Here is a 14,946-nt window from a genome sequence, read left to right as displayed (position 1 = left end):
GTCAACAACATATACTCATCAGAAATTCTATAGTGCTCCCACTCACTTCTTTGGAAATACAAGTTTCTCATAAACTTTGTATACACCCAAAATCTTTGATCATCTCATCAAAGCATACATTCCAACTCCGAGATGCTTACTCCAGTCCTCAGAAGGATTGCTGGAGCTTTGCATACTTATTAGCATCTTTCAGGATTGACAAAAACTTCCGGTTGTATCATATACAACCTTTCCTCAGAAAATAGTCGAGGAAACTATGTTTTGACATCCTATCTGCAAGATTTCATAAATAATGCAGTAATCGCTAATATAATTCCAACAGACTCTTAGCATCGCTACGAGTGAGAAAGTCTCATCGTAGTCAACTCTTTGAACTTGTCGAAAAACATCTTAATGACAAGTCGAGCTTTCTTAATGGTGACATTTACCATCATTGTCCGTCTTCCTTTTAAAATCCATCTGTACTTAACAGCCTTACGACCATCAAGTAGTTCTTCCAAAGTCTACACTTTGTTTTCATATATGGATCCTCTCTCGGATTATATGGCCTCGAGCCATTTATCGGAATCCAGGCCCACCATCGCTTCTCCATAGCTCGTAGGTTCATTGTTGTCTAGCAACATGACTTCCAAGACAGGATTACGTACCACTCTGAAGTAGTGCGCATCCTTGTCATGCCACGAGGTTTGGTAGTGACTTGATCTGAAGTCTCATGATCAATATCATAAGCTTCCACTTCAATTGGTGTAGGTGCCACAGGAACAACTCTTTGTGCCCTGCTATACACTAGTTGAAGTAACGGTTCAATAACCTCACCAAGTCTCCACCATCCTCCCACTCAATTCTTTCGAGAGAAACTTTTCCTCGAGAAAGGACCCGATTCTAGAAACAATCCTTTATTGCTTTCGGATCTGAGACAGGAGGTATACCCAACTGTTTCGGGTGTCCTATGAAGATGCATTTATCCGCTTTAGGTTCGAGCTTATCAGCCTGAAACTTTTTCACATAAGCATCGCAGTCCCAAACTTTTAAGAAATGACAGCTTAGGTTTCTCTAAACCATAGTTCATACGGTGTCATCTCATCGGAATTACGTGGTGCCCCTTTTAAAGTGAATGTGGAATGTGGTTGTCTCTAATGCCTAACCCATAAACTATGTGGTAATTTGATAAGAGACATCATGGTATGCATCATATCCAATAGGGTGCAGTTATGATGTTCGGACACACCATCACACTATGGTGTTCCAGGCTGTATTAGTTGTGAAACAATTTCCACAATGTCTTAATTCTGTGCCAAACTCGTAATTCATATATTCATCTCTATGATCATATCATAGATATTTTATCCTCTTGTCACGACGATCTTTCAACTTCACCCTGAAATTACTTGAACCTTTCAATAATTCAGACTCGTGATTCATCAAGTGAATATACTCAACATCTACTCAAATCATCTGTGAAGTAAGAACATAACGATATCCACTACATGCCTCAGCACTCATTGGATTGCACACATCAAAATGTATTTCTTCCAACAAGTTGCTTTCTAGTTCCATTTTACTGAAAACGAGGCTTTCAGTCATCTTGCCCATGTGGTATGATTTGCATGTCTCAAGTGATTCAAAATCAAGTGAGTCCAAACGGTCCATTTGCATGGAGTTTCTTCATGCATATACACCAATAGACATGGTTCGCATGTCTCGAACCTTTCAAAAACGAGTGAGCCCAAAGATCCATCAACATGGAGCTTCTTCATGCATTTTATACCGATATGACTTACGGGGCAATGCCACAAGTAGGTGGTACTATCATTACTATCTTCTATGATGAACATGTGTAATCACTACGATCGAGATTCAATAAACCATTCATTTTAGGTAAGACCATTGAAGGTATTATTCAAATAAACAGAGTAACCATTATTCTCCTTAAATGAATAACCGTATTGCGATAGACATAATCCAATCATGTCCATGCTCAACGCAAACACCAAATAACAATTATTTAGGTTTAACAATCTCGATGGTAGAGGGAGCATGCGATGCTTGATCATATCAACTTGGAAACACTTCCAACACATATCGTCAGCTCACCTTTAGCTAGTCTCCGTTTATTCCGTAGCTTTTATTTCGAGTTACTAACACTTAGCAACCGAACCGGTATCTAATACCCTGGTGCTACTAGGAGTACTAGTAAAGTACACATCAACACAATGTATATCCAATATACTTCTATCGACCTTGCCAGCCTTCTAATCTACCAAGTATCTAGGTTAATTCTGCTCCAGTTGGCTGTTCCCCTTATTACAGAAGCACTTAGTCTCGGGTTTGGGTTCAACCTTGGGTTTCTTCACTAGAGCAGCAGCTGAATTGCCGTTTCATGAAGTATCCCTTCTTGCCCTTGCCCTTCTTGAAACTAGTGGTTTCACCAACCATCAACAATTGATGCTCCTTCTTGATTTCTACTTTTGTGGTGTCAAACATCACGAACATCTCAAGGATCATATACATGTCCCCGATATATTATAGTTCATCACGAAGCTCTAGCAGCTTGGTGGTAATGACTTCGGAGAAACATCACTATCTTATCTGGAAGATCAACTCCCACTTGATTCAAATGATTGTTGTACTCAGACAATCTGAGCACAAGCTCAACAATTGAGCTTTTCTCCTTAGTTTGCAGGTTAAGAAAATCGTCGGAGGTCTTATACCTCTTGACGTGGGCACGAGCCTGAAATTCCAATTTCATCCCTCAAAACATCTCATATGTTTCGTGACGTTTCAAAACGTCTTTGGTGCCTCAACTCTAAACCGTTTAACTGAACTATCACGTAGTTATCAAAACGTGTATGTCAGATGTTCGCAACATCCACAGACAACGTTCGAGGTTCAGCACACTGAGCAGGTGCATTAAGGACATAAGCCTTCTAAGAAGCCAATGAGGACAATCCTCAGTTTACGGACTTAGTCCGCATAATTGCTACTATCAACTTTCAACTAAATTTTCTCTAGGAACATAATCTAAACAGTAGAACGATAGCGTGAGCTACGACATAATTTGCAAAATCCTTTTGACTATGTTCAGGATAATTAATGTTCATCTTATGAACTCCCACTTAGATAGACATCCCTCTAGTCATCTAAGTGATTACATGATCCGAGTGGACTAGGCATGTCCGATTAACACGTGAGACGGACTAGTCAACGTCGGTGAACATCTTCATGTTGATCGTATCTTCTATACGACTCATGCTCGACCTTTCGGTCTCTGTGTTCGAGGCCATGTCTTCACATGCTTAGGCTCGTCAAGTTAACCCTAAGTGTTTTTGCATGTGTAAATCTTGCTTACACCCGTTGTATGTGAACGAAAGGATCTATCACACCCGATTAACACGTGATGCTTCGAAGCGACGAACTGTAGCAACGGTGCACAGTTAGGGGAGAACACTTCTTGAAATTTTAATGAAGGGATCATCTTATTTACTACCGTCGTCTAAGTAAATAAGATGTATAAACATGATAAACATCATATGCAATCAAATAGTGACATGATATGGCCAATATCATGTAGCTCCTTTGATCTCCATCTTGGGGCTCCATGATCATCTATTACAAGAACATGATCAATCTCATACATTACATATATCATTCATATCACATCCTTTTGGCCATATCACATCACATAGCATACCCTTGCAAAAACAAGTTAGACGTGTTGCTATGTTTTATCGTGGCTGCTTATTGGTGGCTCTAGCAAGAACAACGTTTCTTACCTACGCAAAGACCACAACGTGATATGCCAATTGCTATTTACCCTTCATAAGGACCCTTTTCATCGAATCCGATCCGACTAAAGTAGGAGAGACAGACACCCGCCAGCCACCTTATGCAACTAGTGCATGTTTGTCGGTGGAACCGGTCTCAGTAAGAGTACGTGTAAGGTTGGTCCAGGCCGCTTCATCCCACGATGCCGCCGAATCAAGATAAGACTAGTAACGGCAAGCATATTGAACAAAATCAACGCCCACAACTACTTTGTGTTCTACTCGTGCATAGAATCTACGCAATAGACCTAGCTCATGATGCCACTGGTTGGGGAACGTAGCATAAATTCAAAATTTTCCTACGTGATCACCAAGATCTATTATGGAGAAACAGCAACGAGGGGAAGGAGTAGTGCATCTACATACCCTTGTAGATCGCTAAGCGGAAGCGTTCAAGTGAACGGGGTTTGATGGAGTCGTACTCGTCGTGATTCAAATCACCGATGATCCTAGCGCCGAACGGACGGCACCTCCGCGTTCAACACACGTACGGAATGGAGACGTCTCCCACGCCTTGATCCAGCAAGGAGGAGGGAGACGTTGATGGAGATCCAGCAGCACGACGGCGTGGTGGAAGTAGCGGGATTCCAACAGGGCTTCGCTAAGCGCTGCGGGAGGAGGGAGATGTGTCACGGGAGGGAGAGGGAGGCGCCAGGCCTTAGATTGGTTTGCTCCTCCTTTTTCCCCACTATATATAGGGCCAAGGGAGAGGGGGAGGCGCAGCCCTTGCCCCTTCCTCCAAGGAAGGGTGCGGCCAAGGGTGGGGAGGAGTCCATCCTCCCCAAGGCACCTCGGAGGTGCCTTCCCCTTGTAGGACTCTCCCCTTTTTCTCTTCTCTTGGCGCATGGGCCTCTTGGGGCTGGTGCCCTTGGCCCATGTAGGCCAAGGCACATCCCCTACAGCCCATGTGGCCCCCCGGGGCAGGTGGCCCCACCCGGTGGACCCCCGGGACCCTTCCGGTGGTCCCGGTACAATACCGATGACCCCGAAACTTGTCCCGATGGCCGAAATAGCACTTCCTATATATAATTCTTTACCTCCGGACCATTCCGGAACTCCTCGTGACGTCCGGGATCTCATCCGGGACTCCGAACAACTTTCGGGTTACCGCATACTAATATCTCTATAACCCTAGCGTCACCGAACCTTAAGTGTGTAGACCCTACGGGTTCGGGAGACATGCAGACATGACCGAGATGACTCTCCGGTCAATAACCATCAGCGGGATCTGGATACCCATGTTGGCTCCCACATGTTCCACGATGATCTCATCGGATGAACCACGATGTCAAGGACTTAATCAATCCCATATGTAATTCCCTTTGTCTAGCGGTATACCCATGATGGCTCCCACATGTTCCACGATGATCTCATCGGATGAACCACGATGTCAAGGACTTAATCAATCCCGTATACAATTCCCTTTGTCTATCGGTATGTTACTTGCCCGAGATTCGATCGTCGGTATCCAATACCTAGTTCAATCTCGTTACCGGCAAGTCTCTTTACTCGTTCCGTAACACATCATCCCGTGATCAACTCCTTGGTCACATTGCGCATATGATGATGTCCTACCGAGTGGGCCCAGAGATACCTCTCCGTTTACACGGAGTGACAAATCCCAGTCTCGATTCGTGCCAACCCAACAGACACTTTCGGAGATACCTGTAATGCACCTTTATAGCCACCCAGTTACGTTGTGACGTTTGATACACCCAAAGCACTCCTACGGTATCCGGGAGTTGCACAATCTCATGGTCTAAGGAAATGATACTTGACATTAGAAAAGCTTTAGCATACGAACTACACGATCTTTGTGCTAGGCTTAGGATTGGGTCTTGTCCATCACATCATTCTCCTAATGATGTGATCCCGTTATCAACGACATCCAATGTCCATGGTTAGGAAACCGTAACCATCTATTGATCAACGAGCTAGTCAACTAGAGGCTCACTAGGGACATGGTGTTGTCTATGTATCCACACATGTATCTGAGTTTCCTATCAATACAATTATAGCATGGATAATAAACGATTATCATGAACAAGGAAATATAATAATAACCAATTTATTATTGCCTCTAGGGCATATTTCCAACATCTTCCAGCGCCACTTTCAGAGAAGCAGGTTTTTGAGCTCGGTCCAGAGAGAAAGGGGGAAGCCCAGTCGACTGTCCTGGGGTCGCCTGGTCTTGACAGTAAAACCAGGTCGACTGCCAACCACGGACCGACTCAGGGAAAGTGATAGATGGAAAAGAACTTTTTCCCCTCGTTTGGATTGCCAGGCCCCCGCACAACTGGATCACCTGCGTCCTTTCATCACTCGACTTGGCCTTCTTGACCGACTGGGAGCGGCAAGTGAAGATGTGCTTAAAGAGTCCCTAATGGGGGCGGCAACCCAAGAAACCCTCACACAAGGAAACGAAAGCAGCAAGATACACGATGGAATTGTGAGTGAAGTGATGGAGCTGCGCTCCGAAGAAGTTCAGAAAGCTCCGGAAAAAAGGATGAGGAGGTAGAGAAAACCCGCGATCGATATGAGTGGCGAGGAGGACGCACTCACCGTCAAGGGGCTGAGGTTCGACTTCTCCCCCTGGGAGACGCGCAGCTTCGTGAGGAATGACTCCCCCCTCAACCATGTCATCAATATCTTCCTGCCGAATCACCGACGGCATCCAGTCGCCCTGGATCCAGCCCTTGGGCAGAGCAGTCCTTGAGGAAGATCCGCCCCGAGCGGACTTCTTCCCTTTCCCCTGCGCCGCCGCCTTCTTCGCGCGCTCCAGAGCGGACGTCTTGTCCTTCACCATCGTCGTCGGCGAGACTCGAACGGGCCTACGGCGCTAGGGTGAGAGTGGAGGTGGCGGAGGACCTTGCGAAGGGAGAAGGAAAAGAGAAAGCACGCTGTTTGGGAGCCCCGAGCCGGCGGTTTATAAGAGGCCGCTTCCGAGTGGCTGACTGGTAGGCCCAGGCTATCCCGCCAAATCCCGCAGCAGACGCGCGCGCAGTACGCGGCCAAAAAGGTGGCGCGGAGATCGAGGAGTTTCCGCCTTATCACATCCGATTACTGCGGCCGCTCCCGTCCCGCGCGCTTCCCAAAAATCAAATCCCGCGAAATCCGCGGGTTGCAGAACAATTCGTCAGACAGAAGATCCCTTTTACACCATCATTCGTAACTTCACAAGCAAGGAAATTCACTCGACGAAAGGCCTAGAATGGATCAAGGCGACTGAAAAAGGTTGACAACGTCATCCGTGATGATTGATCCAAAACAAGGCACTCATGTAGCACAAAGAACCAGTCGGAAAGATCCCCAACTCTTTCCCCACTCTAACCTCGATCCATTCGGGGGCTAATGAGGAAGCTATGTACCTAGGGTAGGGGCACGAACCTGTCCAAAGAGCCCTACCCAAGGACATCCCTAGAAGAAGTCACCTTTCAATCGACTTGAAGGTATCCCACTCGACGGATTCAAGACACTCGACCAAGAAGCTATCACTCGACCACGAAGCCAACCACTCGACTGCCAGGAGATCTAAAGTCACTCCGCAGGCAACCGGTCGGTCATTAAGTAGCCTTTATGGTCATTATAGCACTTTATTAGGGGCGTTACCAGTAACGCCCAGCCTTAATGTACTTTAAACTCTGCATTACTGAGGGCAGGAGAGGGCTGGCGAACTCTATATAAGCCACCCCCCTCCTTAGTATCAGGGGTTCGCACCCCTGTCATTCTCACACATATAATCCAGTCGACCGCCTCCGGGCACCGAGACGTAGGGCTTTTACTTCCTCCGAGAAGGGCCTGAACTCGTACATCTTTGTGTGCTTACAGCTTCTACATAGCTAAGATCTAGCCTCTCCATACTTACCCCCCTACATCACTGTCAGACTTAGAACCACGACACCTGGCGGCCTCGGAAGCCTTGCCGGGGCGAATTGGCCCTAACCCTCAGGCGGGTCCTCGACCCCGCCGAGCTCGTCTGCCCAGCAAGGGAGGCCTTCCTGAGGCGACTCCTCTCCCAACTTGGCCTTCTTAATGCTCTCCATGCCCGGCAGGATTTTGCCCGGCGGGGCGTACAAGTCTGTGCACCGGTCAAGGGAAAACAAATACCCCTGTTTGTGTACACCGACAGTAGCCCCCGGGCCTGTGCCATACGTGCCATGGGCGTCGTTGGGTTAGGCCCAAGAAGTGCACATACACGCGGCGAAAACCCGCTGTCCACGCGTCAAAGACGTTACTGTCCTGTCGATCACACGTCCATCCCACGCAGTTACTGCGGGTCATGGAATCGTGGCTTTGGGGTAGTTACTGGGCAGTGCACCTGTTAAAGGCAGATTTTGCAGGGGTAATAGTGGGGAGCCAGCCCTCTCACGTTGTCCCAATAAAACAGGGAAGACGGGAAGGAGCGCTGCTCATTAACATCCTTCGCCCCTCTCGCTCCATCTTCTACCACGAGATGTGATGAACTAAACACTATGTGGGTATGATGATGATGGTTCTCCTCCTTTACAGACTAACCATCTATTTTATATAGACACCAGGGGTACCTGGGATTACATATGGTCGGTTACCATTAGGGGATAAATATTCCGGTTACGGTAACCAGACTTGGAGGGTACGCCAAGTCTTCGGAGGTTTCCTTCTCGAGCACAGGGTCGCCCGCAGTCCGACCTTCCTTTGACGAATCAAGAGCGGCCCACCAGTCTGGTCCACGAGAGACAGGCCGGCAGCCCGATGACCCCTTAGTCTGGGATGCTCTCGCCAATGACGAGCTTAGATTTGAAAATGAGGGGGGAAACGGCTGCCACAGTATCCACTGCCTTGGTGTCAGGCACTCGGATGCTATGGAGCTGGCCGTTGTCAGACACCTACGTGGTGAACGAGTAGACAAATTTTGGGCTCAGTTCCTTGAAAGAAAGAATGAAACCATCCACACTACGATGCAGAAGCCCTGGAAACATTCAGAAACAGTATAAAAGATGATAGGCTTATTCGGACCTCTGCCGACACCCACCAAGGACCATGGCCGATCTCCTTGACATGATGTCCCATTTTTGGACCATGGAAAGTGCCTGGCTGGCCAACATGAAGAATAGGGGTGCTGACATTCGACCACCCGAAGTACGTGATGGACGCAAAAACTCACAACGTAGCAGCAAGTGGCGTGGCAGAATCGTCAAGGGCGACCAGCACGAGGAGGATCTGGTGGCTAGCACCAACACAACCAGAGGAGGTTTTAGGGGGATAGAAACCATGGTAGTTGCCAACTGGATGCCATCCTTAGCTAGCCATGTGCCATACACCTCGGAACGGCGCAGCGGCCTGCCACCCATACAAACTAGAATAAATGGGTCTCCAAGCGATTCACTGAGGTTGGAAGAGTCCACCCAGGGAAGCCTAACTGCATAATGAAAATGACGGAGATAGGCAAGACCCCGACGGGAGTGGACACGACATTTAGAAGCAGTGCTCATCCGACTCAAAAGACGTATGTTTCCGAGATTCTTACCCGAGTTGGTCATACTCGGCAATGATGATGTTTTTGCCTTATTATCTTGTTGAAGGATTGCTTAGAAATGCTTGGACTTGTTCTTCAGGGAGAAAACCTAGAATCTTGTCTTTGGTGGCCGGATCTGGTGGCTATGCTGGAGCGCCATTCCCTTCCTCAAGGTTTTGTTCTTAGACAAACTTTCTTGTTTTCCTTGCGGTGTCAAGAGATGGCTGGTGCAAATAAGGTCATTGTTGTAGTTTGTCGATCGTTTTTTTGATGGTTTCAGGACTATTTTCCTTGCTTAGGCATAGCATTGGTCTTGTATGAATTTTCTCCTTGCCGGTATGTTTATTGGTGTGTGTGCGTCATTGGTTGTTTCTATTCAAGTTATACAATGGCCTATGTGTTCTCATTATGTTTGTATTCCCTTGGTGCTTCATTTTGAGTCGATGAAATACATCATTTTTTGAATAAAAAGAGGTAAGTTGCTTCAACATATAATATATATCTACCTGGTGCCAATCTGAATTGTCAAACATAGGAACTACATGCTTATAGATCTCTTGATGGATAGGATACACGTTGCGTAGACAATTGTTTGAATTTCAATCAGTCATTTTTATACTACTTAATTACTATATGAATGATCTTGCTTAGTGTAATTTATGAGCTACATTTCTTCCTTATGTTCTGCTAGTAATTTGTCAAAATTCCGAGCAGATGGACAAAAGAAACTATTATTTCTTATACTATTTTTTCCCTGCTTTGTATCTACAGATTTGTTTACATAAACTAAGCTTGTTTCTTGTATATATAGGTGCCATACTAGGTATTCTTGTCATGACGGTTCTATTTGTTGTTATCCTTCGCAAAGAAAAAATTAAGACAAAAGAGTTCTACAAAAAAAATGGCGGCCCTACACTAGAGAAGGCAAGTGTCATTAAACTTTTCAAAAAGGAGGAGCTCATGCCAATTTTAAAGAGTAGCAACTTAATTGGGAAAGGTTGCTTTGGTGAAGTTTACAAGGGCCTTCTTGGCAATAAAAAAGTTGCGATAAAGAAGCCCATTAATGGTAGTGTGCTAGAGAGTGACCAGTTTGCAAATGAAGTTATCATCCAATCTCAAGTCATCCACAAGAACATTGTTAGGCTCATTGGTTGTTGCCTTGAAGTTGACGCGCCCATGCTTGTCTACGAGTTTATCTCCCAAGGTAGCCTGCATGATATTCTTCACAATGAAAATAACAAGGTGCCTCTCAACTTGGATACACGTTTAAATATTGTTGCACAGTCAGCGGATGGTCTAGCTTATATGCACTCAAAAGCAAATATTAAGATTCTACATGGTGATGTTAAACCAGCAAATATACTCTTGGATGATAACTTTGTACCCAAGATTTCAGACTTTGGCATATCAAGGCTGATTGCAAGAGACAAGGAACACACTGCATCAATCATTGGCGACATGAACTATATGGATCCGGTGTATCTACAAGAAGGCCTACTCACCGAAAAAAGTGATGTTTACAGTTTTGGGGTTGTGATCTTGGAGCTTATTAGCAGGAGGAGGGCATTGCATTCTCACAATAATAAGTTGGTAAAGAATTTTCTTGAAGCCCATAAGAAACAAAAGAAAGCAACTGAGCTTTTTGACAATGAAATTGCGATACCAGAAGATTTGGAGCTTCTTGACAGTCTAGCAGCTTTGGCTGTGGAATGCCTTAGCCTTGACGTGGATCAAAGACCAACGATGATGGAGGTAGCTGAGAGGCTAATCATACTAGGCCGATCTCGAAAGGTGTAAGATGTTTGTAACAAAGTTATTTTTGAAGATATGAGCGGCAAAGGTGTCCTTGAATATTTGTAATCGTCTTTCTAAGGTAGCTGAACCTTTGTAAGCTCCATTTTTAACCGCTTGAACTCGTGTAGGTGTAAGATGTTTGTATGCTACTTTTTTACCAAATTTATAAATGTGTTATTACACATAATACATTCTTTTCACTTGCATGCGTAGTCTGTGGAGTTTTAAAGCACTTTTATTTTTTGCGGGTGTTGAAAGCAATTTAACAGGCAGTATGAAAAATCCTAGCGTCATTCCCCGCTGACTTTTCCGCCCTCACTTTGGCATTAGTTTTGGTTGAGGTATGTCATAATGAAGTGATCGGTTTTATGCCAAGTTCGGGTATTATAGGGGAGAAAATCAGGGTTGTTTTCTCGCCCGAGATTTTTGGAAACCGGATTTTCCGCTACCCAACGAGAAAACTAGATCTCGAACGATTTTTTTCAAATTTTGATTTTGAATGGTAAGAACGATCATATAGACTATGTATACACGACCTTCCACGGGCTGCATGATGTTTTCTGAGCGCTCATGACTACGGTCATCAGGACAGCGGCAGGTAACCATAACAAGCTCATGATGATGAACTCTATTGCAATGTCCCTCTTGGTTTGGTTTCCATGTAGACGTTGCCTGTTGTTAATTGCTACTTGGTCTTGCGTGGTTGGCTTGTGCCAGTCGCAGGTGTTGTGCTGATGTGTTGACATTGTCTGAATCGCTATTTATGTCCCTTCACTTTCATTTACAGAAATAATTTAGAGGAAATGACTAGATCTTTCCCTTGAAAAAAGGAAAGGAAATTACTAGATCTGAAATCTGCATGCATTTCCAAAGGCGTCAGCAATGGCTGGTAAACAGAGGAATGGTCATCGGCAAGGTGACCAGTGTGGTACGCTTTGTAAGTGTAATCGTGCTTAGTTTCCTTTGTAACAACAGGCAGAATTGTACCTCAGCTTGGCTGCTGGCTGCTTTGTTCGATATTGTGCTCCCAAAGACCAAACCACTTGTATAAATAGGAAGCAGCATCGTCGGTTTTGCTGCACAAGGTGGTGCTGCACGTGCCAAGACCAAAGTCTTGCCTACTGCACATCAGTTGCTCTGTTAGTATGGCCCTTGTGTACCCTGCCAAGACTTAAAAGATGCTGCTCCTGCAGACTTCAAACTCGCCGCCTGCTATTTGGTTGGCTAACCCAAACCATATTTTTATTCCTCCAAATAAATAAATTAAATTGCTAGTTGTGCTGTCACTTTTTTGTCTTTTATTATACTACTAAATGCGTACGTGCAACGCACGTGTAATCTTAAGATTTTTGTTTTGTTTATTCTCTTCATTGGTTGTAATCAAACCAAACCAATCTCTTCAAGTTGTAGGTTTCAATATATAAGCTGTGAGGTCTGTTTCTCACATGGCAAGATACACTCTCATATGCAACAGGGCACTGCACTTCGGAGTGCGATTGCATGCCCTACCAACTTACTATCGCATGACCGATTAGATGCATTATGGGCGTTTGATCGATTAGTGGATTGCCTCGTGCCATAGTGACATGTACAAAATTAGAACGTGGTTTATGAAAATTTTGACAAATAAATCACACAAAATGCTAAGCGTTAAAGGTATAACGCACCTGTAGGGATGCAGGACGATGCCCTTAACCTTGAACGTCAGGAGCGGTCACTGGCCATCCTCGCCGCCATCTCTCCCTCATTGGTGGCCACCTAGGCTGCCGCCGGCCTTGATTTTCTCCGCCCATGCTTGTCCTTCGGCTTGATCTTCTTCGCGAACTTGCTGCCGTCGTCCTAGACGGCCGGCACAGCCGGGCCCTAGGTGGTTTAGTCCCCGTCGGCTGGCACGACCGAGCAGGCAGTGTCCTGGACGGCTGGGGCCGCAGGCGGTTTGGGGGGCGTCTCCGGCGGCTCGGTTGGATGCGGCTTGCAGTGGTTCCCTTGTGTCAGCTTCCTTTCTATGAAAGGGTATGGAAGGAAGGGGATCGGGGTGGAGAGATGATTGGTTAGCACTAAACGTGTTTAGTCGCCCACCATCAGGAAAATAATGCCGGTTGGATTAAGGCGAACGGATGATGGAGATTTGTTGGATATGCCCCACTAGGTCTTTTTATATTGATATAGATATAGATGTGTAACTGATTCATTATTGTGGTGATCTCTCTGGCAAATCTTCTTTGCCCATATAAAAGGATTTTAATATTGCAGTATTTGAAGCACACTGCAATGTTTTCTGATAAAATATTAAGCCTTTGACGTTTCTAGAGTTGCATAGCATGATGGTGTCTACTTAAAAACCAACTGATGGTCCGAAAATCAAGACATGTTTTTTTCTTGTTGTTGTTGTGGGCATTCTTTCTAGCAATTAATTTTATTTTTTCATAGCGTGGTGGTTGAGTGAAAAAAAACGGCCTTCTTGATAGCATGGTGGTCCTAATTAATATTTTTTGCAGAATTGGAAGAGGAGAAACAGTACAGTAGGGGTTCCAACAATGTGCATCTCCCAAGAGCAAGAGTTCCTCAAGCTACATTTCCATGGACTAATACAATCATCGAGGCGATCCAAGAGACGGCCAGACGCCATTGTAATAGCCCAGGCTCAGCGAAATTACCAGAAACGGTGAGCTCTTGCGCTCGACAAAGAAAACGGCAGTCACGGATGCAGAAGCAGAGTACAAGCAGAGATCAGCTGGGAGATAAAGGAAGGTCAGCAAGGCTTGTAGAGAAGCCGCTCGATACGCAGACGACGACTGGGTGATGTAATTTATGGGGTAGCGGTGGACTACATGAAAGCATGTGTGCCTTGATCGATGAGAAGCTCAGGAAGAAGACGTTCAAGATGATCGAGAAAAGCATGATCAGATAGAAAAAAAAAGATAGAAAACCTATCAAGTTTGTTGTCGAAAACCCAACAGGTTGTTAAGATGATAAGGAAATTTTATGGCTCTGTGTATTGTGTCGCTCAGATGGGCCTGGCTAAGCCCGCCTGGGCCCTCTCCACAAATTTATAATTTACCAACTAGAATAAGCCCACGTTGCTTCTTTAATCAAGCAAGCCAAGACATGAGGATGAGATATATGGGTGATCTTTACCCTTCAGATAAAAAAGAAGAATCCAAAAATGCATAGACCCAGCGATACGAGCGGCATCGAAGCATCAACTCCTGGGTCTGAAGTCCGGCGACCCTAGAAGCGGACGAAGGGATCGAGACGGGAGAGGCGGCAACCTCCATGGCGGGTCCCTGGAGGACTCTAGCGGTTGATGGATCAAGACGGAGAGGCGGTGATCTCCATGGCGGGCTCCTTGGAGGCCACCAACGACGGCCTGTTTGGCCCATGCGAAGGATCCGGCTGTTCCGGTGTGGATCCAGTGGTGGCCGGATCGAGACGGAGAGGCGGTGTCCTCCATGGCGGGCTCCCTGAGAAAACGCATGGGAGATATTAGAGAGGGGGCGGGCGTGTTTAGTCTGCTTGTGCGGTTGGAGGAGGCAGGGATGCGCTGGCGGACAAGCTTATCTCGCCGGCGGCAGCGGCTTGCTGCGGTGGCCGGTCGGGCGAGGGGTCGACCACTGGAGGATGGCGGCGCAGCTGAGAGGAACGAGAGGGTCGTGGGTGGGATGCTCTATCCCGATCGGGAGAGAGAGGAGTGTCTAGAGTTAAGGTCAGGTTTGATGGACCTTGGGCCGTGGGGCCTTCTAGGGCGAGAGAGAAGGAGCCGCGCTGGTAGACAAACAACAGGCTTTTTCCCCTAGGGCTTGGCGGCGCTATGGTTCCACACTTTCCTCCGGC

At 46.1% G+C, this 14,946-nt stretch overlaps 1 pseudogene; it reads left to right on the top strand.

The window, feature by feature from the left end:
* LOC125513676 overlaps window positions 1-11,115 on the top strand; it is a 62,519-nt pseudogene extending 51,404 nt beyond the window's left edge.
* The last annotated feature ends 3,831 nt before the right edge of the window (window positions 11,116-14,946 follow it).

This window comes from Triticum urartu, chromosome 6, assembly GCF_003073215.2.
Source record: "Triticum urartu cultivar G1812 chromosome 6, Tu2.1, whole genome shotgun sequence".
In the NCBI taxonomy this organism is placed as follows: Eukaryota; Viridiplantae; Streptophyta; class Magnoliopsida; order Poales; family Poaceae; genus Triticum; species Triticum urartu.
This window is presented reverse-complemented; position numbering and strand designations above follow the sequence as displayed.